We start from the raw sequence: 25,114 nt of genomic DNA, 5'->3' as shown, positions 1-25,114 counted from the left end.
AAAGTTCTGTAAAACACCTGGTGGTTCAAAGTGCTCACCACACATCTAGATAAGTTCCTTGGAGGGTCTAGTTTCCAAAATGGGGTCATTTGTGGGAGGTTTCCACTGTTTAGGTACATCAGGGACTCTCCAAATGTTATAAACTTCTCTGAAGTTCAAAGTGCTCACCACACATCTAGATAAGTTCCTTGGGGGGGTCTAGTTTCCAAAATGGTGTCATTTGTGAGGGGGTTTCCACTGCTTAGGCACATGAGAGGCTCTCCAAATGGAACATGGCGTCCGATCTCAATTCCATCCAAAAATGACAAATGGCGCTGCTTCCCTTCCGAGCTCTGCCATGCGCCGAAACAGTGGTTCCCCCCCACATGTGGGGTATCAGCGTACTCAGGACAAATTGCACAATAACGTTTCCAGTCCAATTTCTCCTGTTACCCTTGGTAAAATAAAAAAATTGGACCTGAAGTATTTTTTTTGTGAAAAAAGTTAAATGTTCATTTTTTTAAACATTCAAAAAATTCCCGTGAAGCACCTGAAGGGTTAATAAACTTCTTGAATGTGGTTTTGAGCACCTTGAGGGGTGCAGTTTTTAGAATGGTGTCAGTTTTGGGTATTTTCTATCATATAGACCCCTCAAAGTGACTTCACATGTGAGGTGGTCCCTAAAAATAAAATGGTGGTGTAAAAATGAGAAATCGCTGGTCAACTTTTAACCCTTATAACTTCCTAACAAAAAAATATGTTGCTTCCAAAATTGTGCTGATGTAAAGTAAACATGTGGGAAAAGTTACTCATTAAGTTTTTTGTGTGCCGTATCTCTGATTTAAGGGCATAAAAATTCAAAGTTGGAAAATTGCGAAATTTTCACCAAATTTCAGTTTTTTCACAAATAAACGCAAGTTATATGAATGAAATGTTACCACTAACATGAAGGACAATATGTCACGAGAAAACAATGTCAGAATCACCGGGATCCATGGAAGCGTTCCAGAGTTATTACCTCATAAAGGGACAGTGGTCAGAATTGTAAAAATTGGCCCGGGCATTAACGTGCAAACCACCCTTGGGGGTAAAGGGGTTAAAGCTGTGAACTAGGAGTCAGGAATGCTTCCTGGGGCGATCCCCATGATGTCCCCGTGTCATTTGAGCAGCGTTTCCATCATTTTCAGACGTTTTTAGACCTTAAAAGGACCCCCGGGGGGATCCCGGTAGAAATGCTCTGGTCTCCCATAGACTTACATTGGGCTCATTGTTCTGTCCGAGCAGCCGAGTATTCCAATTTGAGCATTTTAGTTCTCGCCCATCACTACTCACCACCTCTCGTGGCAGCCTGTTCCACTCATTGATCACTCTAAAGGTACTATCACACTTAGCGATGTACCAGCGATCCCGACAATGATATGACGCGGTCAGGATCGCTGGTACATCGCTAAGTGGTTGCTAGTGAGCTGCCACACAGGCAGATCTCACCAGCGACATCGCTGGGGACGGGGGTCGCTACTTACCTGTCACACTAGGCGATCCTGCGTCCTCCCTCCCAGCTCCACACTCGTCGCTCGTTTCTCCACAGGAAGCGCCGCAGGAAGCTGACGACGAGAAACAGTCCAGGACGTTCTCGCGCGATCAGCGATAACCAGCGGGGGAGCGGTCGTAGGTAAGTATCAGACACAGAGATATCGCTAGCAATATCGCTATAATGTCACAAGTTATAGCGATATTGCTAGCGATATCGCTTAGTGTGACAGTACCTTAACTGTCCAAAAGTTTTTTCTAATATCTAATCTGTCTCCTCCCATTCGGTTTCATCCCATTGCTTCTAGTCTTTCCTTGTGCAAATGAGAATAAAGTTGATCCTTTTACAATGTGACAGCCCTTGAGATATTTGTAGACCGCTATTAAGTCTCCTCTCAGTCTTCTCTTCTGCCAGCTAAACATTCCCAAATCCTGCAACCTTTCCTCATAAGACAGGGTTTGCAGACCGGTCACCATTCTGGTCGCTCTTTTCTGAACTTGCTCCAGTTTGTTGTCTTTATTAAAATGTGGTGCCCAAAACTGGACACAATATTCCAGATGAGGTCTGACCAAAGAGGAGTAGAGGGAAATAATGACTTCACGTGATCTAGACTGTATGCTTCTGTTAATACATCCTAGAATTGCATTTGCCTTTTTTGCTGCTGCATCACACTGTTGACTCATATTCAGTCTGTGATCTATTAATATACCCAAGTCTTTTTCACATGTGCTGTTGCTTAGCCCTATAACCTTGTAGCCAGATCTGTGCCTTGCCACAATTGTCTCTGAGCTCCTTGGCCAGTTCCTTTGGCCTCATGATTCTCATTTGGTCTGACATGCACTGTGAGCTGTGAGGTCTTATATAGACAGGTGTGCGCCTTTACAAATCAAGTCCTATCAGTGTAATTACACACAGCTGGACTCCAATGAAGGAGTAGAACCATCTCAAGGAGGATCACAAGGAAATTGACAGCATGTGACTTAAATAGGAGTGTCTGAACAAAGGGGCTGAATACTTATGACCATGTGATATTTCAGTTTTGCTTTTTTATTAAATTTGCAAAAATTTCTAAATTTTTGTTTTTTTTCGGCGTGGATTTGCTGACATCGTTACAAAGGTCGCTACAGGGCGCCGTATCGTTGCTGCGTCGTTGGGAAGATCTCACTGTTTGGCATCTCACCAGCAACCACATAGCGACGCAGCAACGATTCCTGCTAGGTGGTATCGTTGTCGGGATCGCTGTAGCGTCGCTGAGCGTGAAGGGAGCTTAAAGCAATCATCCTGTCAATCCCCTCTGTATCTCAAGGTCTCAATCCATTGTTTCTCCAGCGTAGGCCCATTGTATGGATGGGGATTGTAGACCCAGGGGAGCCGTCACCACAGGGGTCTCACATGCAAGCACAGGTGATGGAATATGCTACATTCTGTGAGCTAAAGGAAAATGTTTAAGGGGGAGGGAGAAAAAGACACAGGGGTTGAATCAGGCAGTTGCTGGAGTGACTTCGAAGGGAGTGGATCCAAACTGGGATGGATGATCTATGGAGTTTTAGAGATCGGTTGTCAGCTGTGCGGGATCCCCTGCTGCTGTTGAGGGATCTGTCATCTGGATTTAACAAATTTTCTTAAGGATTGTTCATTCTGGATACATGGACGTCGGTTGTGATATTTGTCATTTGGCGGAGCCTGGACTGTGACTACAGACTATAATGGCAGGAGATATGAAATCTGTGGGACAACCAAGAGTTGGGAGACAGTATCTCCTGATTCCTGGACAGTGGGACTATCTGCCTTGGAAAATGGATCTTGTGTATTGAGGATATTGTATTTTAGCCATCTACCTGGATTTGTTGTTCAACCATGGATGTATGGAGTAAAAAATAGTTGCATTGTTAACCTGCCTAGGGGATTTTTAGAACCCATAACCTCAGATCATCACACACCCATTCTAATCAGTAGGGAAAATATGCAACAAAAACGCATGTAAAACATGGTAAAAACATGGATTTTCTGCAGCGTTTTTCCTGCCAACACAACAGAATTTACAGCAGAATTTTACTGCCACAAGTCCTGAGCATATGCACATAGACTTAGTCCCTGTCCTGTGTCCAATCCCCCCCACACAGATTCTTTATAAGTCCCTGATAAAGTCATAATTAATTAGGGGGTTGAAGAGGATGTTATCAGGGTATAATGACCTCCATCCTATGCCCCTTTCCAGTAATAATTTCCACCTTCCTGAGCACCTTCCATGGATAATGTCTACCAACAAGGCCTTCTTTTTGGTTAGGCGTCTCCCATTCTAATATCCTTCCTTGGATAGAATGTGCCTCTACCTGTTATAATGCTTCTCATCCTGGTCCCGGTCCTTGGATAATGCGCCCCTTCCTGGTCCCGTTCCTTGGATAATGCGCCCCTTCCTGGTCCCGTTCCATCGGTAATGCGCCCCATCCTGGTCCCGTTCCTTGGCTAATGCGCCCCATCCTAGTCCCGTTCCTTGGATAATGCGCCCCTTCCTGGTCCCGTTCCATCGGTAATGCGCCCCATCCTGGTCCCGTTCCTTGGATAATGTGCCCCATTCTGGTTCCCTACCTGGTATAATGTGTCCCACCCTCGTCCCCTTCCTGGTATAATGTTTCCCATTCTGGTTCCCTTCCTGGTATAATGTGTCCCACCCTCGTCCCCTTCCTGGTGTAATGTGTCCCACCATGGTCCCCTTCCTGGTATAATGTGTCCCACCCTGGTCCCTTTCCTGGTGTTCACTGGAGCCTTTAGTGGTGAGGTCAGACTTGTGTAGCAGGTAGCTGCCAGGTCCCACTCCAGGGTGGCATCCGGCAGTAGCTGCTGACCCCAAAGGGAAGAGACGTTACTTCAGATTCACAATAGGGCAGGACAGCCGCTTGGAGACAAGTTTAGACTGTGCTGACAGGACGGCTACTGGGGCAGGTTCTTGCTGTGCATACAGGATGGCCACAGCGACAACTTCAGAGTGCTGCCTGCATATTCAGCCTCCAGGGTGGCAGACAGGTACCACCAATGTGGCTACAGAGCACCGTTACCCGGATGCGGTTTCAGGATACGGACACAGCTGAAGCGATCACAGGAAACGAGCACTAATTATAGCGGACTAATGGGACACAGGATGCGGGATACTATATCAGACAAGGGACGGGGGACCTGGCAAAATACAAGTCACATACACACCAACACCTTATTGAGGAAAGATGTCTCCAGGCTATTGGTTGGAAGACACGTTGCATGTGAACACACATTTAACTAAATGCCTCCTAGCTGTTGCTGGGAGCATTTACCTTGTGCGCACTACCCCTTTAAGAACAGTAGAGTGTGCACATGCGCCCTAGGCAGGTCGGCGGGACACAGTGCAGGATGCAAGAGGAGGAAGGAGACAGGGCCACACCAGGAATCACACTGCAGACGGGGCGGTGAGTAAGCCGGCGTCCCTGCATGGAGGGAGAAGGAGACACCATGTCAGGTATAGTGCTCCATGCCCCTTCCTCTGATAATTTGACTTGTTCTTCTGCAACACAAAAAAAAAAAACAATTCTACTTACTTTTCACCTCTCCAACGCCATCCGACGTCCTATTCTGCAGCCGGAGCAGGAGCCACGATCTGGGTTCGGTGTCCCAACCATTGCACATGACGTCACTGCCATATGCCCCAGTCTTGAGCACGCCGAGGTCAGCTGCTGGCTGCAAATTGGTCAGCGGCGTTTACTGCAGCGTAGGTAGCTGGCGGATCCCCTGCACGGCAATATATTTCATCTGAATGTGCGTCCGAGGATGCAGATCTAGCACAAACATTCGCTGGTGTCAGCGGCCTCTCTCCACCTCTGGGCCCGATACAGCTGCACTGGCGATTGTCTGCCCTAGGGAATTCCCCGATAAGCGATATTTACTGTCAGGGATACAAATATTTGTCAGGACTTTCTTAATCCCACAAATGCCTGATATCACAGGCCGATGGGGTCACGAGTAGAGTTGAGCGAAACGGGTCGGTCAAATAAGATAAGATAATCCTCTAATCGTCCCACCATGGATGGGGACATTCAGAGCATTACAGCAGCAAGGCAGGAACAAGTACAGATACAGATGCATAAAGGCATTACATTGACAGTAGGTAGGTACATATACGGAAAAAAAAAAAAATGTAACCGGACTGTCACAACTTTGGATCTATCAGTTCTCTGTTTGGGTCGTTCTCCATTTTGGACAGTGCTGGTTATACAGCCTAACTGCAGCAGGAAGGAAGGACTTTCGATAGCGCTCCCTCTCACATTTAGGATGAAGTAGCCGGTCACTGACAGTACTGCACATCTTTGTCATGGTCTCATGCATGGGATGGGAATCATTCTGCACCATGTAGCTCACCTTGGCCAGTATCCTCCTGTCGCCTACTTCCTGAACTGGGTCAAGGGGGCATCCCAGGACAGAGCTGGCCCTTCTAATCAGTTTGTCCAGCCTATTCCTGTCCCTGGTTGATATGCCACTACCCCAGCATGCCACACCAAAGATGACTGATGCCACAACAGAGTTGAAGAAGGATGCAAGGAGTGCCCCTCTAACTCCAAAGGCTCTCAGCCTTCTGAGCAGATAAAGCCTGCTTTGGCCCTTCCTGTACACTGCATCCAAGTGATGGGCCCAGTCAAGCTTATTATTGAGGATCACACCAAGGTACTTATAGGTGTCGACTATCTCAATGTCATTTCCCTGAATGTTCACCACTACTGGTGGATTTTTGCCCTTGCGAAAGTCCACCACCAATTCCTTGGTCTTCCCGGAATTAATCCTCAGGTGGTTCCTCTGACACCACTCCACAAAAGCTTGGTTAGTATCTCTGTACTCTCATCTCCTCCTGTGATGAGGCCTACTATTGCAGAATCATCAGAATACTTCTGCAAGTAGCAGCTAGATGAGTTGCACCTAAAATCCACAGTGTACAGTGTGAAGAGAAAAGGGGCAAGAACTGTACCTTGAGGTGCCCCTATATTGCAGATCACTGTGTCTGACACACTGTCCCGAACATTAACAAACTGAGGTCGGTTCGTGAGGTAGTTAAGGATCCAGGTGGAGAGTTGGAGGTCCACATCAACAAGGCCCAGCTTGTCTCTCAGTAGACCTGGCTGTATGGTGTTAAAAGCACTAGAGAAATCGAAGAACATTATTCTCACAGTGTTCCCAGGTTTCTCCAGGTGAGAGAGAGTCCTATCTAGAAGGTGGATAATGGCATCATCCACACCAATGCCCGGCCTGTAGGCAAACTGGAGAGGGTCCATATCCGAGCTCACTAGAGGACGGAGACGTGTGAGAACCAATCTCTCTAATACCTTCATCAGGTGTGATGTCAATGCTACAGGTCTATAGTCATTAACGTCTTTCGGATAAGGTTTCTTCGGAACTGGTACCACACACGATAATTTCCACAGTTGTGGTACTATACCCATTCTCAGGCTCATATTGAACAGATATGTAATGATCTCACTCAGCTGGTGCCCGCAGGTTTTGATTAGCCTTGCACTGATGCCGTCAGGACCTGCAGCCTTCAAAACTTTGATCTTATTCAGTTCTTTTGCAACCTGGGTACTTGTGAAGAACAGACCCTGGCTCAGTTGACAAGTTGCAGCAGGTTATTGTAGCAGAGAGGTGTGAATGGTATGCAGGGGCAGGAGCAGTCAGTGTGTGATTAAATCTGTTAAAGAATAGATTAAGTTCATTAAGCCCCTCTTTAGCTACAAGCATCCTGGAGACAGTCTGTCTATGCCCAGATATAGACTTTAGACCCTCCCAGACTTCATGGATCCTTTTCTGAGACAATTTCAGTTCAATCTTTCTCTTATAATTAGCCTTTCCATGCCTGATTAGATACTTCTGAACCTCTCTCAGCCTGCCCTTGTCACCTGATCTGAAGGCCAACTTCTTCTCTTTGAGAAGAGCCTTTATTCCGGGGCTGATCCATGGTTTGTTGTTAGAGAAGCACCTCACTACTTTTGTGGGTACCGTGTTGTCTACACAGAAATTAATGTAGTCCGTTATACAGTGTGTGAGACCATCCATGTCATCACCATAGGAAATTCATAAGTCGCCGACTTTCGCTAAAGTCGGGTTTCATGAAACAAAACCCGACCATAGCGTGAGGTCGGCCATGAGGTCGGCGACCAGAGCGCCAAAGTCGCATTTCAAATGATGCTTCCAGCGCGCCTTTTCAGCCAATGATGGAGGACGCACACTGTGGGCAACGCGAAGACATGGGCAGCGGTCACCACCATCTTTGAGAAGTGCATGCAAGTGATTGGCTGGCTTTGTGTGGCGTCACAGGGGCTATAAAAGGGCGTGCACGCCGACCGCCATCTTACTTCTGCTGATCTTCGCATAGGGAGAGGTTGCTGCTGCTGATTCTGAATAAGGGAGAGCGTTAGGCAGGGAAGAAGAACCAAAAAACTGCTACTGATAGCGATTTCCACTGTACAACACAACAGTTTGTGTGAAGTGACAGGGGAGGCTATATTTTGGTGCATCAGCTCTGTTGGTGATTAGGCTGCCTTATAAGGCTCCCTGATAGCTGCATTGCTGTTTGCACACTGCTGTTCAAACTGCTTTTTTAAAAGCAAAAATACTTTTCTTCCTCTTTTCTGCACAGTTGCCAAGCGTTCATTTTTCCACACTTTTGTGTGCATCAGTCCTGCTTATTAGGCTGCCTGCGTCCATACTTGGACTGAGAGCATCATTGTCAGCCTCCTAAAATCTCTAGGGAGATTCAAATTTTCCCCAATACTATATACACCTTGTACCTTGTCATACACCAGCTAATTTCAGCCTGTTACATTGAGGTGTAATCTATAGTGGGCCTGAGCTAATAGTTCAGCCTCCTAAAATCTCTAGGGAGATTCAAATTCTCCTCAATACTATATACACCTTGTACCTTGTTTTACAGTACCATATAGCTGGTGGTATTTTGGGTACATTTTCCCTAAAATGAGGAAGTATGGTGGAAGAGGCCGTGGAAGTGGGCGGGGGTTGCCAGCTGGTACTGATGGTGGTGGTGGTGCATCTGCTGGTAGTGGCAAAAGCACAATAGCACCTAAGGCAGGAGGTGTTGAGCCTGCATCATCGTCTGGCTCCACAAGGCCTCAAAGGCTCCCTTTTTCGGGGGTAGGTAAACCGCTTTTAAAGCCGGAGCTTCAGGAACAAGTTTTGGCTTACATTGCTGACACAGCCTCCAGCTCTATCGCCTCCTCTTCTGAAGTTTCAAAAAATAAAAGCACTGAGTCATCAGTGGAGGCTTCTGGTCAGGAACAACACCTTTCCTTGTGTCCTTCACCCCTACCAAAAGTGAAGGATGCTGCAGGCCACATTACAGATTACTCCATGGAGCTCTTTTTACATACCATGCCTGGGTTATCAAGTCAAATCGTGAATTTCCCAGTCCAAGATGAATCTGACATGGAGTGTGGGTCGTCAGCCAGGGCAGTGGGGTTAATTGGTACCGGGCCTGTGTCTCAGAGGGATGTGTCACGGTGGTGGTGACCCGGTCCTTTGCCTGGGCGTCCATGCAAAGGGGTGAATAACATTTATAGGTGAATGATACGTGAAGCCACCTGTGGTTTCTGATCAGATTGAGTAGCGCTGCAGTGTCGCTTCTCTGGGACAGATGTTGTGGTGCAGCTAAGATGTAGAGGCCCTGCACAGTGTCGGAGAAGGGATTTCTATGTCTCCTCGGGTATAGCTCATAAGGAGCTTTTGCCTAGGTACCTAGGATTGGGAGAAATAAAACGAGAGACACAGGTTGCTTGTCTATCAAGTAAATCTCATCCTTTATTAAGGTGGGGGCTTGATCTTTTATAGCAAACCAGAAGAGGAAATTAACAAATATGGACAATTCCATAACATTGTGTAACAATTGACAAAAATGGAGGAGAAATTACACAATAATTGGCAAGAATGATGGTTTTATAACGATATGTCAACTATATCATGAGTTATGAGATATTATTTAATAGTGACGAGAATAATGTGGGGGTTTTGGCATTTCCCTTATGTCAATTTAACAGTTCGTGGAACCATATCCTGTTAGTACATTTTGGCCAAAAAGATATTTTGGCCTCGACATATTTAGACATAATTCAAGGGGAATTTGGAACTGACCACTGGCAGAATTATCCAACCACGTAGACAGATGATAACAATTAAAATGGTGTCATGGGTTACAAAACTTGTTTTTCTGATATTTTTCTAGACTTTAGAGAACTAAGATTAACCATTTCTTTGACAACAGGTAGGGCCGTAGTCGCAGGGCAGATGAAAGAGTTGGTAGATGGTGTGCAGTGCAGGATTTTACAGAGCCGTTTGCCAGGAGCAGGAGAAAGATGACAGACACAGTCGTGCAGTTCCTTTACCTGTACTTGGTAAGTGCGTCCAGGACCCAGAGTACAGATGGAGAAGGAGTTGGTCAGCCTGGAAGCAAATTAGGAATTCTCTCTGCAGATAGGTAGTGTGGCCTCTGTTCTAGCGCTTATCTGAGGTACTCGCAGTACTGAGTTCACTGAAGTTCCCCCTGTTGACTTTCTTTTTGAACTTTCTTGTATGGCAGGCAGCCGTAGCCTTTTCCTTCTGGCTCACACACATCGCTGCTGGGGCCTCCGAGCCTTAGTTGGGAACAGAGCATTTACAGATGCTACTTCCTCCGGTTTCTGCTGCAGGACCGTCAGTGTCCCTACAAACTTGGAGACTGGAATCCGGACCATGCGCTCCAGCTAGGAGTGAGCCTTAACTCTGCTCATCCTCCAGCTCCCCTTCTCACGTCCACACACTTCCCCTTCCCAGACTGCCCTAACTTCCCTCCTCCCGACCACAGAGAGCAGCTCCTCAGCAGTCAGGTTCAGAGCTCTCCCTGCTGGCCTGGAGTGGGAACTGTGTTGTGTGTTGGTTTAACTGCTAGAGAGATCCTTCGTTGCTTCCAAGCATGACATCACACTCCCTAGGAGGAAGGTAATGCCACTGTGGCGACCGTACTCCTGGGAGCGCCACAAGTGCAGATGCCCAGCCACTGCTAGATGATTCTGCTGGTAAATTGACCCAGACCACTACATTCCCCTCGCACTCTACACAGCCAGAATCTGACCCTGATGAAACTCAGGTTCCCCTTCCCGCATACTATACCACCTTACACGGTGACAAAGAGGAAGGCGCAGATGAAAGTGCAGATTCCTTGAGCAGGTGGGGGGGCATACTCATGGGCGACGGCTCTGGCACAGGGCCCCTCATAGTACGCAAAAGTGTCTGCCACACCGCCGTACTATGAGGGGCCCTGTGCCAGTGCCATCGCCAACGAGTGGGCCCCCCTGCTTGCTCAGGATCACAGCACTTGCAAAGTTGAAATACTTACCTCTCCCTGCTCCACGGCTGTGACGTCTTCCGCGTTTCCTGACAGTGACATTCTGGTCAGAGAGCACGATGACATCACGTCTGTACGCCCTCTGCCTAAACAGTCCTAGTGCAGAGAGATGGAAGATGGGGATGACGAGGAGTCCAGACAAGTACAGGGATTCCCTAGCAAGGAGACTTATTTAATTGTTTTAAAGGTTGGGAGCAATTTTTGGGGAGCACTATATTCTGGAGAATGATATATGAGGCCCAGCATACACTGGAGCATTCCAAAGGTGGACATCAGACACTGGAGCAGCATTTACAGGGCCCATTATACACTGGAGCATTAGAAATGGGGCCCATTATATATGGAGCATTATTTGGGCCCATAAGACACTGGAGCATCATCCATGGGGCCCATCATATACCGGAGCATTGTAAATGGGGCAGATTATATATGGAGCATTATTTGGACCAATCATACACTAGAGCATCATCCGTGAGGCCAATCATATGCTGGAGCTTTCCAAATGGGGGACATCAGACACTGGAGCAGCATTTACAGGGCCCATTATACACTGGAGCATTAGAAATGGGGCCCATTATATATGGAGCATTATTTGGGCCCATAAGACAGTGGAGCTTCATCCATGGGGACCAACATATACTGTAGCATTATGTGGAGCTCATCATATACTGTATCGAACATTATATGGGACCAATGATTCTGTATGGAGAAATATATGGGCCTCATTACTCTGTATGGCACACTATGCGGTGGCCATAATACTGTATGGAGTAATATACTGTCCGGTTTTGGAGCTATTGGAGAATTTAAAATGGATATCAGTCATGTGATGTAAGAAGTGAAGTATTTTTCATTGTACTATACCGCTATTTCTCTGCCGTATCAGAGGATCATGAATTGTGGCATGTGTTAAAGGAGCCCAGTGACACTCTTTGGCCCTGGGCCCACGAAAATCTGGAGCCAGCTCTACCCCCCCACAACTTTAGCCAAATAACCCCCAGTTTTCAATGCCTAACTATTATTATAAAGTAAAGTAAGGTTGACAAGCTTCAGTAATAAGAATTGATGTCGTTGGCATTGAAATGGGCACTGTAGGTGTGTTTCCTGTCCTCCTCTCACTGCCGACTTGGCTTCCCCATTGACTTGCATTGGGTTTCGTGTTTCAGTCGGCCTTCGACTTTTCACAATAATCGGCCGATTGCGTTCGACCCGACTTTTGCGAAAGTCGGGTTTCATGAAACCCGACTCGACCCGAAAAAAGGCAAAGTCGCTCATCTCTAGTCACGAGTACCACCCACTGTGATCTTTGGAGCAAACGGCTCTCTGCTGCCTCCTATTGTCCGGACAATTACACGATTGGCCGATGATCAACGGAGAACTCTGCAGCCTGTTCACACCACTAGGCCGGCTATCAGAAAATTAACCGTGAACATACGGTATATACACTCACTGGCCACTTTATTAGGTACATCTGTCCAACTGTGTGTTAAGACTTAATTTCTAATCAGCCAATCACATGGCGGCAACTCAGTGCATTTAGGCATGTAGACATGGTCAAGACAATCTCCTGCAGTTCAAACCGAGCATCAGTATGGGGAAGAAAGGTGATTTGAGTGCCTTTGAACGTGGCATGATTGTTGGTGCCAGAAGGGCTGGTCTGAGAATTTCAGAAACTGCTGATCTACTGGGATTTTCACGCACAACCATCTCTAGGGTTTACAGAGAATGGTCCGAAAAAGAAAAAAAATCCAGTGAGCGGCAGTTCTGTGGCCGGAAATGCCATGTTGATGCCAGAGGTCAGAGGAGAATGGGCAGACTGGTTCGAGCTGATAGAAAGGCAACAGTGACTCAAATTGCCACCCGTTACAACCAAGGTAGGCAGAAGAGCATCTCTGAACGCACAGTGCGTCGAACTTTGAGGCAGATGGGCTACAGCAGCAGAAGACCACACTGGGTACCACTCCTCTCAGCTAAGAACAGGAAACTGAGGCTAAAATTTGCACAAGCTCATCGAAATTGGACAGTAGAAGATTGGAAAAACGTTGCCTGGTCTGATGAGTCTCGATTTCTGCTGCGACATTCGGATGGTAGGGTCAGAATTTGGCGTAAACAACATGAAAGCATGGATCCATCCTGCCTTGTATCAACGGTTCAGGCTGGTGGTGGTGGTGTCATGGTGTGGGGAATTTTTTCTGGGCACTCTTTGGGCCCCTTGGTACCAATTGAGCATCGTTGCAACGCCACAGCCTACCTGAGTATTGTTGCTGACCATGTCCATCCCTTTATGACCACAATGTACCCAACATCTGATGGCTACTTTCAGCAGGATAATGCGCCATGTCATAAAGCTCGAATCATCTCAGATTGGTTTCTTGAACATGACAATGAGTTTACTGTACTCAAATGGCCTCCTCAGTCACCAGATCTCAATCCAATAGAGCATCTTTGGGATGTGGTGGAACGGGAGATTCGCATCAGGGATGTGCAGCCGACAAATCTGCGCCAACTGTGTGATGCCATCATGTCAATATGGTCCAAAATCTCTGAGGAATGCTTCCAGCACCTTGTTGAATCTCTGCCACGAAGAATTCAGGCAGTTCTGAAGGCAAAAGGGGGTTCAACCCCTTACTAGCATGGTGTACCTAATAAAGTGGCCAGTGAGTGTACACCTCCGGATTCCAACATAGGGAATATGTGTACACACCCCGGTATGTTCACAGCTAACTCTCCAATAGCCCCAGACAACCCGCTATCGATATCACCCTATTAAACGGTAGCTATCACTTTGAGGTGTAGTTTACAGAAAAGAACTATTACATTTTATATGTAATCCAAAGGGAGGCAGTATTTGGGAAAAATATACAAAAGATTTTACAAGGGGGACAAAACAATACAGCATAAACAATTACATAAAATAAAAGGGAATAACAGAAGACTTACTGCACCTGATCGCAGAGACGATCCAATTTAGCTGAAGGAGAGCGCTTCAATTGGTCTGTCGATAAACAGAGTCCCTACATACATGACATGTAGCTCAATGCATGAACACTGATGATAATTGGGATCGATCTTTTATCAGACCCTAGAGGCAAAAATTCCCAGAATGCATCTGGAATATGCAAATTGGCCTCCTCAAGCTTCAACCCTGAGTCCCACCCACACACCCCTCTACAATGAGCTCACAAGGTCCCGTTTGTGGGCTGAACTCATCTCTTCATAACTTTAGGAAATCCCAATTTATGTAATACTGTATATACTCGAGTATAAGCCGAGATTTTCAGCCCATTTTATTGGGCTGAAAGTCCCCCTCTCGGCTTATACTCCAGTCATATACGCCATGAGATTCGGGTGGGAGCGGTGGTGTAAGATCATACTTTCCCCATCCTGGTGCATCTCTGCAGCCCCCCTGCTTCTCCCATGTTCTCAGGCGCCTGTGTTCAGCGGCCACGTGGTACCGCTCATTAAAGTCATGAATATGGGCATATTCATGACATTAATGAGCGATACCACGTGACTGCTGAAGGAAGAGCTGCTGGAGACTGCGCCTGGAGGGGCTGCAGAGACCGTGCCAGGAGGGGGTAAGTATATGCGATATTCACATGTCCCCGTTCCACTGCAGCGCGCCGATCTGTCCTCTGTGATGTTCAGGTCAGGGGGCACGGTTACATAGTTAGTGCGCACCAAGCCCTCTGCCTGAACACTGACAGAGGGACCCGGAAGACAGAGCGGCGCGCAGCGGTGGAACGGGGACAGGTGAATATCTCAGGTGCCGGGGGCCCTGAGCCAACGGTGACACCTGCACCTGTCCCCCATAGCGCGCCGGTGTCCCCGCCTGCTCAGGACACCGGCACCTGGCCCCCAGCGACGGAGGTGAGTATGGTTGTTTTTTCTTAATCGCAGCAGCAGCATATGGGGCATAACCTTTATGGAGTAGCATATGAAGGCATAATCTACGGAGCATCATATGGGGCATAATCTATGGGGCATAATCTATGGAGCAGCATATGGGGCATAATCTATGGGGCAGCATATCGGGCATAATCTATGGAGCATCTTGAGGGGCATAATCTATGGAGCAGTCTATGGGTCATAATCTATGGAGCATCTTATGGAGCAGCACATGGGGCATAATCTATGAAGCATTTTATGGAGCAGCATATGGGGCATATTCTATGGAGCATCTTATGGGGCCATTATTAACCTTTGTGCAGCATTATATGGGTGTATTTTGTATGGACCATGTTATGGGGCCATCATGAACTGTATGGAGCATTATATGGGGCTCCTGATTCAATATGTATATTCAAAAACATTTAACCTACTGATGTCTCAATTTTACTTTTATTGGTATCTATTTTTATTTTTGAAATTTCACAGTAGCTACTGCATTTTCCACCCTGATGGTGATGGTGAATGCAGAGGGTGAGGCAGAGGACGTCGGCAAGCTAAAATTGGCCCACAACAAACACCCATATCTCCTCGCTCGACCTTGCTGTCACAATTACTAGGGGACCGCAGCAGCCCACCATTATTTAACCAAATGCAGTGTCAAAAGGTTTTTGGTTGGATAGTGGATAATGCTTCCAGTCACTTTGCCACCACCATCACTCTGTCTTCCACACGGTTAAGTCTCAGTAGCCGTAAGTCTGGATCGCATATTCCTCACCCTGATCCTCCTTCCTTCCATCTTGCTGAGTGCCCTGAGACAACTGATCCCACACTCAGACACTCTGAAGAGCTGTTCACTTTTCCATTTATAGATTTGGGCCTCTCGCCCGGTCCACTTGAAGTACAATATTTTACGAGAAACCATTCTCACAATCAGCAGGATCTGTTTGAGGGTTCTAGAGTTATGTCCTCATAAACTGACAGTGGTCAGAGTTGTAAAATTGGCCTGGTCAGAAAGGTGAAATCAGGGTGAAGGGGTTAAGTGAATAAAGCAGAAGTAGATTGTTGATCCGCCGGTTTGTCCGCTGTTGCATTCAAATCACCTGCATTACAGTTGTCGGGAGGGTCCTAATAATGACAGCTGAGAACAGAGGCCATGGGTATTTTCTACATCTAATATATGATACAGAATCTCCGACTTCTCCGCACTGAAGGAGACACCTCATCCCCCTGATGTCCCTGGCATATGAAGCAGTCAGAGCTCCACTGTCCTATACTCTACACATAATGGCTCTTTTGGGGCTGGTCTTCTGGTAGTCACCTTTAGAACGGATGTCTGGCTTTGCTTCATTTTCTTAAAAAAACAAAAAGGAAAAAATAATGAAACTACATGTCTCCAGGACAGGCCTCTATTCTTATGGTCTTTGGTCAGGAAGCCATGATGTCCTGCTTTCTCCTGGGTGTGGAGCTCTGTGATTGGCTGCAGTGGTCAGGAGCAGGACATTCTATAATAATAATAATAAATTTTATTTCTATAGCGCTGACATATTCCGCAGCACTTTACATTTCAGAGGGGACTTGTGCAAACGATAGACATTACAGCATAACAATAATCACAACAGATCATAACAGATACCAAGAGGAATGAGGGCCCTGCTCGCAAGCTTACAGTCTATGAGGAAAAAGGGGATACACGAAATGTGGGTGGTAACAATTGCCATGATTGTTTGGATCAGCCATAATGTTAAGTGTGTAACAGTACAGACACTGAGGGCTAATGGATGCATAACGCATGTGGGAACATGATGCGGGAAACCTGGTTATGGTAAAACTTTTGACTGTGCCACATAGGGATAGATTAGGTCATTGTGTTGAGGTGATAGGCCAGTCTGAATAAATGCGTTTTCAGGGCACGCTTAAAATTGTAGGGATTGGGGACTAATCGTATTGACCTGGGAAGTGCATTCCAAAGAATAGGCGCAGCACGTGTAAAATCTTGGAGACGGGAGTGGGAGGTTCTGATTGTTGAGGATGCTAACCTCAGGTCATCAGCAGAGCGGAGGGCACGGGTAGGGTGGTAGACTGAAACGAGGGAGGAGATGTAGGGTGGTGCTGAGCCATGGAGGGCTTTGTGGGTGAGAGTAATAAGTTTATACTGGATTCTGGAGTGGATGGGTAGCCAGTGTAATGAGTGGCACAAGGTAGAGGCATTGGTGTAACGATTGGCGAGGAATATGATACTGGCTGCAGCATTCAAGACAGATTGGAGGGGTCAAAGTTTGGTTAGAGGGAGACCGATTAGAAGAGAGTTACAATAGTCCAGACGAGAATGAATAAGAGAAACAGAAAGAGTTTTTGCGGAGTTAAAAGTAAGAAAAGGTCGAATTCTAGAGATGTTTTTGAGATGCAGATAACAAGAGCGAGCCAGTGATTGGATGTGGGCGGCAAAGGAAAGCTCGGAGTCAAGTATGACCCCAAGACAGCGGGCATGTTGCGGGGGAGTAATAGTTGAACCACACACGTAAATGGCAATGTCGGGTATAGGTACATTATTAGCGGGAGGAAACACGAGGAGTTCAGTCTTTGACAGGTTCAGTTTCCGATATAGTGAGGACATGATGTTAGACACAGCGTTTAGACAATAGCTGGTATTTTCTAAAAAGGCAGGCGTGATGTCAGGAAGAGAAGTGTATAATTGGGTGTCATCAGCATAGAGATGGTACTGGAAACCAAATCTACTGATTGTTTGAGCAAGGGGCAGTGTACAAAGAGAAGAGGACGGGACATAGAACCGATCCTTGAGGAACCCCAACAGTAAGTGGAAGATGAGAGGAGGAGGAGCCGGCAAAAGCTACAGTAAAGGAGCGGTCAGAGAGATAGGAGGAGAACCAGGAGAGAACAGTGTCCTTGAGGCCGATGGAATGGAGCATAGTGAGGAGGAGCTGATGATCCACCGTGTCGAATGCTGCAGAGAGATCCAAGAGAATTAGCGTGGAATAGTGACCATTAGATTTAGCTGCTAATAGATCATTAGAGACTTTAGTGAGGGCAGTTTCAGTAGAGTGTAAAGAGCGGAAACCGGATTGGAGAGGGTCGAGAAGAGAGTTATCAGAGAGATAGCGGATCAGACGGGAGTGGACCAGGCGTTCCAGGAGTTTAGAGATGAAGGGAAGATTAGAGACAGGTCTATAGTTAGCAGCACAGTTTTGGTCGAGGGATGGTTTTTTAAGTAGTGGATGTATGATGGCATGCTTAAATGAGGAGGGAAAGATACCAGAAGAGAGAGAGGTTAAATATTTTAGTTAGGTGAGTGGTGACAGCAGGGGAAAGGGAGTGGAGGAGATGTGACGGAAATGGGTCACTGGTGCAAGTGGTTGGGCGAGAAGGTGCAAGGAGCCTGATTACTACTTCTGTGACTGGTTCAAAATCAGAGAGTGAGCTAGATGCAGTGGGGGAGGGAGGACAGTGCATGGTATGAGGTGATTGGGAGATAATTTCCTGTCGGATATGGTCAATTTTTTCTTTGAAGTAATTGGCCAGATCGTCAGCTCGGAGCTCCGTGGTTGGGGCCTGTACTCTTGGGTTGAGCAGGGAATGAAAAGTGTCAAAGAGACATTTAGGGTTATTGGACAGTGAGGTGATGAGGGTGTTGAAATAGGTTTGTTTGGAGAGGTGAAAGGCAGTGTTGTATGTTCGAAGCATAAACTTATAATGGAGGAAATCTTCGGGTAGGTTGGATTTTCTCCACAGACGTTCGGCGCACCTGGAGCATCGCTGCAGGAAACGTGTTTGCACCTTCTGCCAGGGTTGTCGCCGTCTGCGTTGTGGTGTTCTATTTATAGGGAGTGCAAATTCATCCAGGGCACTTTGAAGTGTTTCATTGTAATGCTTCATTGCAGAATCCGGACATGAGAGGGAGGAGATAGGGGCCAATGAAGACTGCAAGTTCTTCATAAGTTTCTGGGTGTTAATGGCCTGTATGTTTCTATAAGTCTGGACAGTGGGGGTGACCTGAGCAGCCTGGCAGTTCTTGATAGAGAATGAAAGAATAATAATAATAATAATAATAATAATTTTTATTTATATAGCGCCAACATATTCCGCAGCACTTTACAATTAAGCGGGGACATGTACAGACAATAAATTCAATACAAGTTAAGACAATTCAAACAGTGACATTAGGAGTGAGGTCCCTGCTCGCAAGCTTACAATCTACAAGGAAATGGGGGACACAGTAGGTGAGAAATGCTTGTTAATTCAGGTCTGGCAATTATAATAGGGATTTTCATATAAAGCTGCATGATCCGGTCATCAGTGCAATAGACAAGTATCAAGTGCAGTTATCATGTGCATAAAGGGTGTGGAGACAGATGAATAGTAGGGTGCAGATTCAGAATAATATTTGGAAGGAGGGAACAGGGCAAAGTTAGCTTGCTGGGTAGTTGATGTGGTAGGCTTGTTTGAAGAGATGGGTTTTCAAAGCACGCTTGAATAGGTCAGGGCTAGGTATCAGTCTGATCGTCTGGGGAAGTGCATTCCAGAGAGCTGGAGCAGCACGAGAGAAGTCTTGTAGACGGAGATGCGAGGTTCGGATTACGGGGGATGTTAGTCTTAGGTCATTTGTAGAACGGAGGGCACGTGTAGGGCGATAGACAGAGACGAGAGAGGAGATATAAGGCGGTGCAGAACAGTGGAGAGCTTTGTGGGTGAGAGAGATGAGTTTATACTGGACCCTGTAGCGAATAGGTAGCCAGTGTAATGACTGGCACAAGATGGAGGCATCGGTGAAGCGGCTGGACAGAAATATGACCCTGGCTGCCGCATTCAAGATGGATTGGAGAGGAGAAAGTTTGGTAAGAGGGAGACCGATCAGAAGAGAGTTGCAGTAGTCCAGACGAGAATGAATAAGAGCGACAGTAAGAGTCTTAGCAGTTTCAAAGGTGAGAAAAGGTCGGATTCTGGAGATGTTTTTAAGATGCAGGTGACAAGAGCGACTGAGTGATCGGATGTACGGAGTAAAGGAAAGTTCAGTGTCGAATATGACCCCAAGACAGCGGGCATGCTGCTTGGGAGTTATGGTTGAACCCTCCAGGGTTATTTCGATGTTAGGTAGAGTGAGGTTAGTAGAGGGGAGAAACACAAGAAGTTCAGTTTTAGAGAGATTTAGTTTCAGATAGAGGGAGGACATGATGCTAGAGACAGCAGACAGACAATCCTTGGTATTTTGAATTAGGCTAGGGGTGATGTCAGGGGAAGAAGTGTATAATTGGGTGTCATCAGCATAGAGATGATACTGGAACTCAAATCTGCTGATTGTTTGTCCAATAGGGGCAGTGTATAAAGAGAAGAGGAGGGGGCCTAGGACTGAGCCCTGCGGGACCCCAATAGTAAGGGGACGAGAAGAGGAAGAGGAGCCGGAAAAAGATACAGTGAAGGAGCGGTCAGAGAGGTAGGAGGAGAACCAGGAGAGGGCTGTGTCCTTGAGGCCTATAGAGCGGAGCATAGTGAGGAGGAGCTGGTGATCCACAGTGTCAAATGCGGCAGAGAGATCCAGTAGAATCAGCAGGGAGCAATGACCTTTCGATTTAGCTGTTATTAAATCATTAGAGACTTTAGTGAGGGCAGTTTCAGTAGAGTGTAAAGAGCGGAAACCAGATTGTAAGGGGTCGAGAAGAGAGTTATCCGAGAGATAGCGGATTAGACGGGAGTGGACCAGGCGTTCCAGGAGTTTAGAGATGAAGGGAAGGTTAGAGACAGGTCTGTAGTTAGCGGCACAGTTCTGGTCCAGGGATGGCTTTTTAAGTAAAGGGGTTATGATGGCATGTTTAAATGAGGAGGGAAATATACCTGAAGAAAGAGAGAGGTTAAATATTTTAGTCAGGTGAGTGGTGACCACTGGTGAGAGAGACTGCAGGAGCTGTGAAGGAATAGGGTCACTGTTGCAGGTTGTAGGCCGAGCAGAAGCGAGGAGCTTGGAAACGTCTTCTTCTGAAACAGGCTCAAAGATGTCTAGTGAGCTTGAGGTGCGGCAGGGAAGGGGATCCAGGCACTGAGGAGATAGGGCTGAGATATCCTGATGTATGTGGTTGATTTTTTCTAGGAAATAAGTGGCCAGATCCTCACCGCTGAGGTTGGTGATGGGAGCCTGTACTTTAGGTTTCAGGAGGGAGTTTAAGGTTTCAAAAAGTCGTCTTGGGTTGTTGGATAGTGAGGTGATGAGGGTGGTGAAGTAGGATTGTTTGGCCAGATGAAGGGCAGAGTTATAGGTTTTGAGCATGAACTTATAGTGGATGAAGTCTTCTGCTAAGAGAGATTTTCTCCACTGCCTCTCTGCACACCTTGAGCAGCGCTGAAGAAAGCGTGTTTGCGTTGTGTGCCAGGGCTGCCGTTGTCTGTGTCGGGTCTTTCTGCGTATAGAAGGTGCTGCTTCATCTAGGGCATTCTTCAGTGTATTATTGAAGTGTGACAATGCTATGTCTGGACAGGAGAGGGTGGAGATGGGGGCTAAAGATGTGTGGAGATTGTCCCTAAGCTGTTGGGTATTAATGGTACGTGTATTCCGATAAGTGTGGTAAGTGGGGGTGTCCCGGGTGAGGAGACAATTCTTGACAGAGAAGGAAAGAAGGTTGTGGTCCGAGAGCGGGAGAGGCGAGTTAGTAAAGTCGTGCAGCGAGCCGGGACGGGAGAAAACCAGGTCCAGAGTATTCCCGTCCTCATGTGTAGGAGAATTAGTAAACTGTGAGAGGCCGAATGAAGAAGTTAGAGAAAGAAGATGAGAGGCATACTGGGAGAGCGGATCATTGATGGGGATGTTAAAGTCTCCCATGATGAGGGTGGGGATGTCACAGGATAGAAAGTGAGTAAGCCAGGTGGTGAAGTGGTCTAGAAACTGGCGGGAGGAGCCTGGAGGGCGATAAACAACCGCCACTCGTAAGGAGAAAGGCTTAAAGAGTCTGACGGCGTGGACTTCAAAGGAAGGAAATGTAAGTGAGGGAACCGGGGGGATGACCTGGAAAGCACATTGTGATGAAAGGAGCAAACCAACACCTCCACCCTGTCTGTTCTCAGGTCTGGTGGTATGTGAAAATTTCAGCCCACCAAACGAGAGAGCGGCAGCAGTGGTGGTGTCTGAATGCTGGATCCAGGTTTCTGTAATAGCCAGAAGGTTAAGGGAATTAGAGAGAAAAAGATCGTGAATGTAAGTCAGTTTGTTACACACAGACCGTGCATTCCAGAGAGCACATTGGAAAGTGAGAGGAGAAGGCATGCACTGAATGTTAATAAGATTAGCAGGGTTTCTATATGCAGCTGGAGGAGAGTAACGTATGCTGGTGGAGGGAGGCCCAGGGTTGGGGGAGATGTCACCTGCAGCTATTAAAAGGAGAAAAAACAGAAAAAGCAGGTGGTGGGATGATTTGTATGAACGTTTTGAGTGCTGCATGGTGGTTTTGGATGGTTTGGTGTGGGTAAGAAATGTCAATAGAGCCTCAGAGTTATACATGGGAGAGGGGAAAAGGGAGGGGTGGATATGCAGAGAGTGCACAGAATGTGTAAAAGGGCAGGCGAGTTGTTAGAAAGCAGAGGGTGAAGACAAAAAAGCAGCAGGTTGATATGATCAATGCATATGTAGTACAACTGACCAAGAAGCATGCGTGCATGAAAAACTTATGCACCTTACCTGTCTCCTGCCCTGTCCAACTGCATTGTCTAACTGCAAAACACTTGATCCTGTTGCACTTAATATCTGTTGCACGCGTGCTAACCCAGCCAGAGCTAAATATATATGAAATGAAATGTCTGCTAGCTTCAGCCACCAAAAGCCCACAATCAGTAATTAACCAATTAGCACAAGGCCAGAGCAGGCATTACTATGCAGGGTAAATAACTAATGCTGGACAAGGCCATCAAACAGAGAAAGGGAAAAAAAACAAAACAAAAAAAAAAACACCTTTCTACACTTCAAAGCGGAAACCAAATAGATAAAAAAAAAAAAAAAACCCACCACAGGAGTGATGGAATGAAATACCATAAAAATATCTGGCAATATATGATGCAGTTCACACTTGTCAGACAGCACACATGGATGATGGAATGAAATACCTGTGTGAAGAAGAGAAGAGAGGTACATCAGCTTCAATGCATTGTCTAACTGCAAAACACTTGATCCTGTTGCACTTAATATCTGTTGCACGCGTGAGCAACAAAGAAGGTTGTGGTCAGAGAGCGGGAGAGGGGAGTTTGCAAAATCATCCACTGCACAAAGCCGAGAGAAGACCAAGTCGAGGGAGTTTCCGTCTTCATGCGTTGGAGAATTAGTAAGCTGCGAAAGGACATTCTAATAACTTGTAGTCTTAGTTGGGCAGCCATTAGGCTGAATTCAGCCTCAGATGTCTGCTTTATCTCATCTCTCAATATCTTTGTAAATTGTAATTATACCACTAATATGCTCATTATCAAAGTACCTTTCTAGAACATTCCATGGCTTTTCACTCACACATCCATTAGGTCTGTGCAAGACACACTATGGGTTTTCGACCCCCCCTCCTCCCCCCCTGTCAGCAGCTGCAGCTCTTTCTTTCCCTCTGCCTGCCTGTAATCCTACACTCCTTCCTCACCCCTCCCGCAGGAATGTGGTAATAAGCAGAGGCCAGTTCTTTGTGTAAAAAACATGTGCTCTGTGTCTAAGGGCCCCGTTACACGCTTCAATGTCCCAGCGATCCCACCAACGATCTTACATGGATGGGATCGCCGGGACACTTAGCTGATCGCTGGTGAGCTGTCACATAGGCAGACTCACCAGCGATCAGGACCAGCGAGCACACTGAGTTACCTGCTGTTTACCCTGGATACCCGATCAGGACCAGAGAGCATGATGGTATCCAGGGTAAACAGCGGGTATCTAAGCGTCACGCGGTTCTTAGTAACCCGCTGTTTACCCTGGATACCAGCGTGCTCTCTGGTCCTGATCGGGTATCTAGGGTAAACAGCAGGTAACTAAGAGCTGCGCGGCTTAGTTACCCGCTGTTTACCCTGGATACCAGCTCCCAACGTCTGCTGTATGGCGCTGGGCGCTCGCTGATCGTTGGTCTCTCGCTGTCACACGCAGCGATGTGTGCTGCCCAGCGGGAGACCAATGATAGATTTATAGTGTCACACGCAACGATGTCATTTCGACATCGCTGCAACATCACCAAACTGGTGACGTTGCAACGATATCGTTCACGATATTGTTGTGTGTAACGGGGCCTTGAGAGATAGTTGATCTAAGATCTAACTATTAGTGCCTTACTTGCCTCCAGTTGGTGTTACGAATATAAAAATTACATATTTGGGATGTGCTTCGATAGAGGTACCCGCCCTGTAGTTTCCTAGACTCCAGCATCAGCAGAATCCAAGAAACGGATTCCTACTTAGTCGATTCATGCAAGTACCTCGAGTTTAGACTTAAATGAATGCCAGCATCATGCTGAGTAAGATGATACTCTATTCGTCGCTACACGAGGTACCCTCCCCGAGATATGATACTTATGAGCTATTAGGCATTGGTAAAAAAGAGGAGGGCTTCCATAACTCAGACCCTTCAGTGATGTCACGACCAGGGGGTATAAGTTAGTGTAAGCCCAGTCTGGAGCAGTCTTGCCTGGGAAACCGGAGATACAGGGAGACTGTGATGCACTGTGATGTATCGCCCCTCCCCCGACTGCATTGACTGCCTGAAATGACTTAAGCAAATAAATGTAAGTGCTTCTCTACCTTTAACCCCTGTTATTTTGTAATTGTCTTGTACATAATTTCAATTGTCTCCCTTTGTAATGTCTTTTATACCTTTTGTATACACTGCCTACCCTTTGGAGTAAAATATATAAAATCACTAGTTCGTTTCTCCTTGCTCTATAACGTATCTGTACGACCTCCAAAGTGAAAAATGCTACTAAACTGGGTCAGCTCCGGACCCGTGATTAATTAAGAATCGGAGCTGGTGGCAGCAAAGTGTGTTCTTGGCAGGTTGGGTAAAACTGGCAGTGACGGAACGGGTTTTATAAGCTTATTGTCTGGCTGCGGCTAGGAGTAGTTATATATCCCTCGCTGTAGCTTGCCTAACTGCCAGTACACGTCCAGGCGGCCCATCTGGCGACTACTGATCCTAGGTGCAGTTCCCTGACTGACCTGAGGGTAAGGGAGGCGCCGGAAGGCTGCGAGTTCCAAACAGGAACTGGAAAGCAGGATATACATAAATCCCTGCAGTTGGTGACATTTGGTGGCAGCGGTGGAATAACTAAAATAAGCCCCCCTGCGAGATAGGTGAGTTT

At 46.8% G+C, this 25,114-nt stretch overlaps 1 protein-coding gene across 1 annotated transcript in view; it reads left to right on the top strand.

The window, feature by feature from the left end:
• LOC141078378 (uncharacterized) overlaps nt 1-25,114 on the top strand; it is a 101,363-nt gene that overhangs the window by 74,078 nt on the left and 2,171 nt on the right. The gene's annotated exons all lie outside the window — the stretch shown is intronic.

Source organism: Dendrobates tinctorius, unplaced genomic scaffold, assembly GCF_039654945.1.
Source record: "Dendrobates tinctorius isolate UK_male_01 unplaced genomic scaffold, ASM3965494v1 ptg000548l, whole genome shotgun sequence".
Lineage (NCBI taxonomy): Eukaryota > Metazoa > Chordata > Amphibia > Anura > Dendrobatidae > Dendrobates > Dendrobates tinctorius.
Note: the sequence above shows the minus strand (reverse complement) of the source record. Positions and strands in the feature narration are given on the sequence as shown.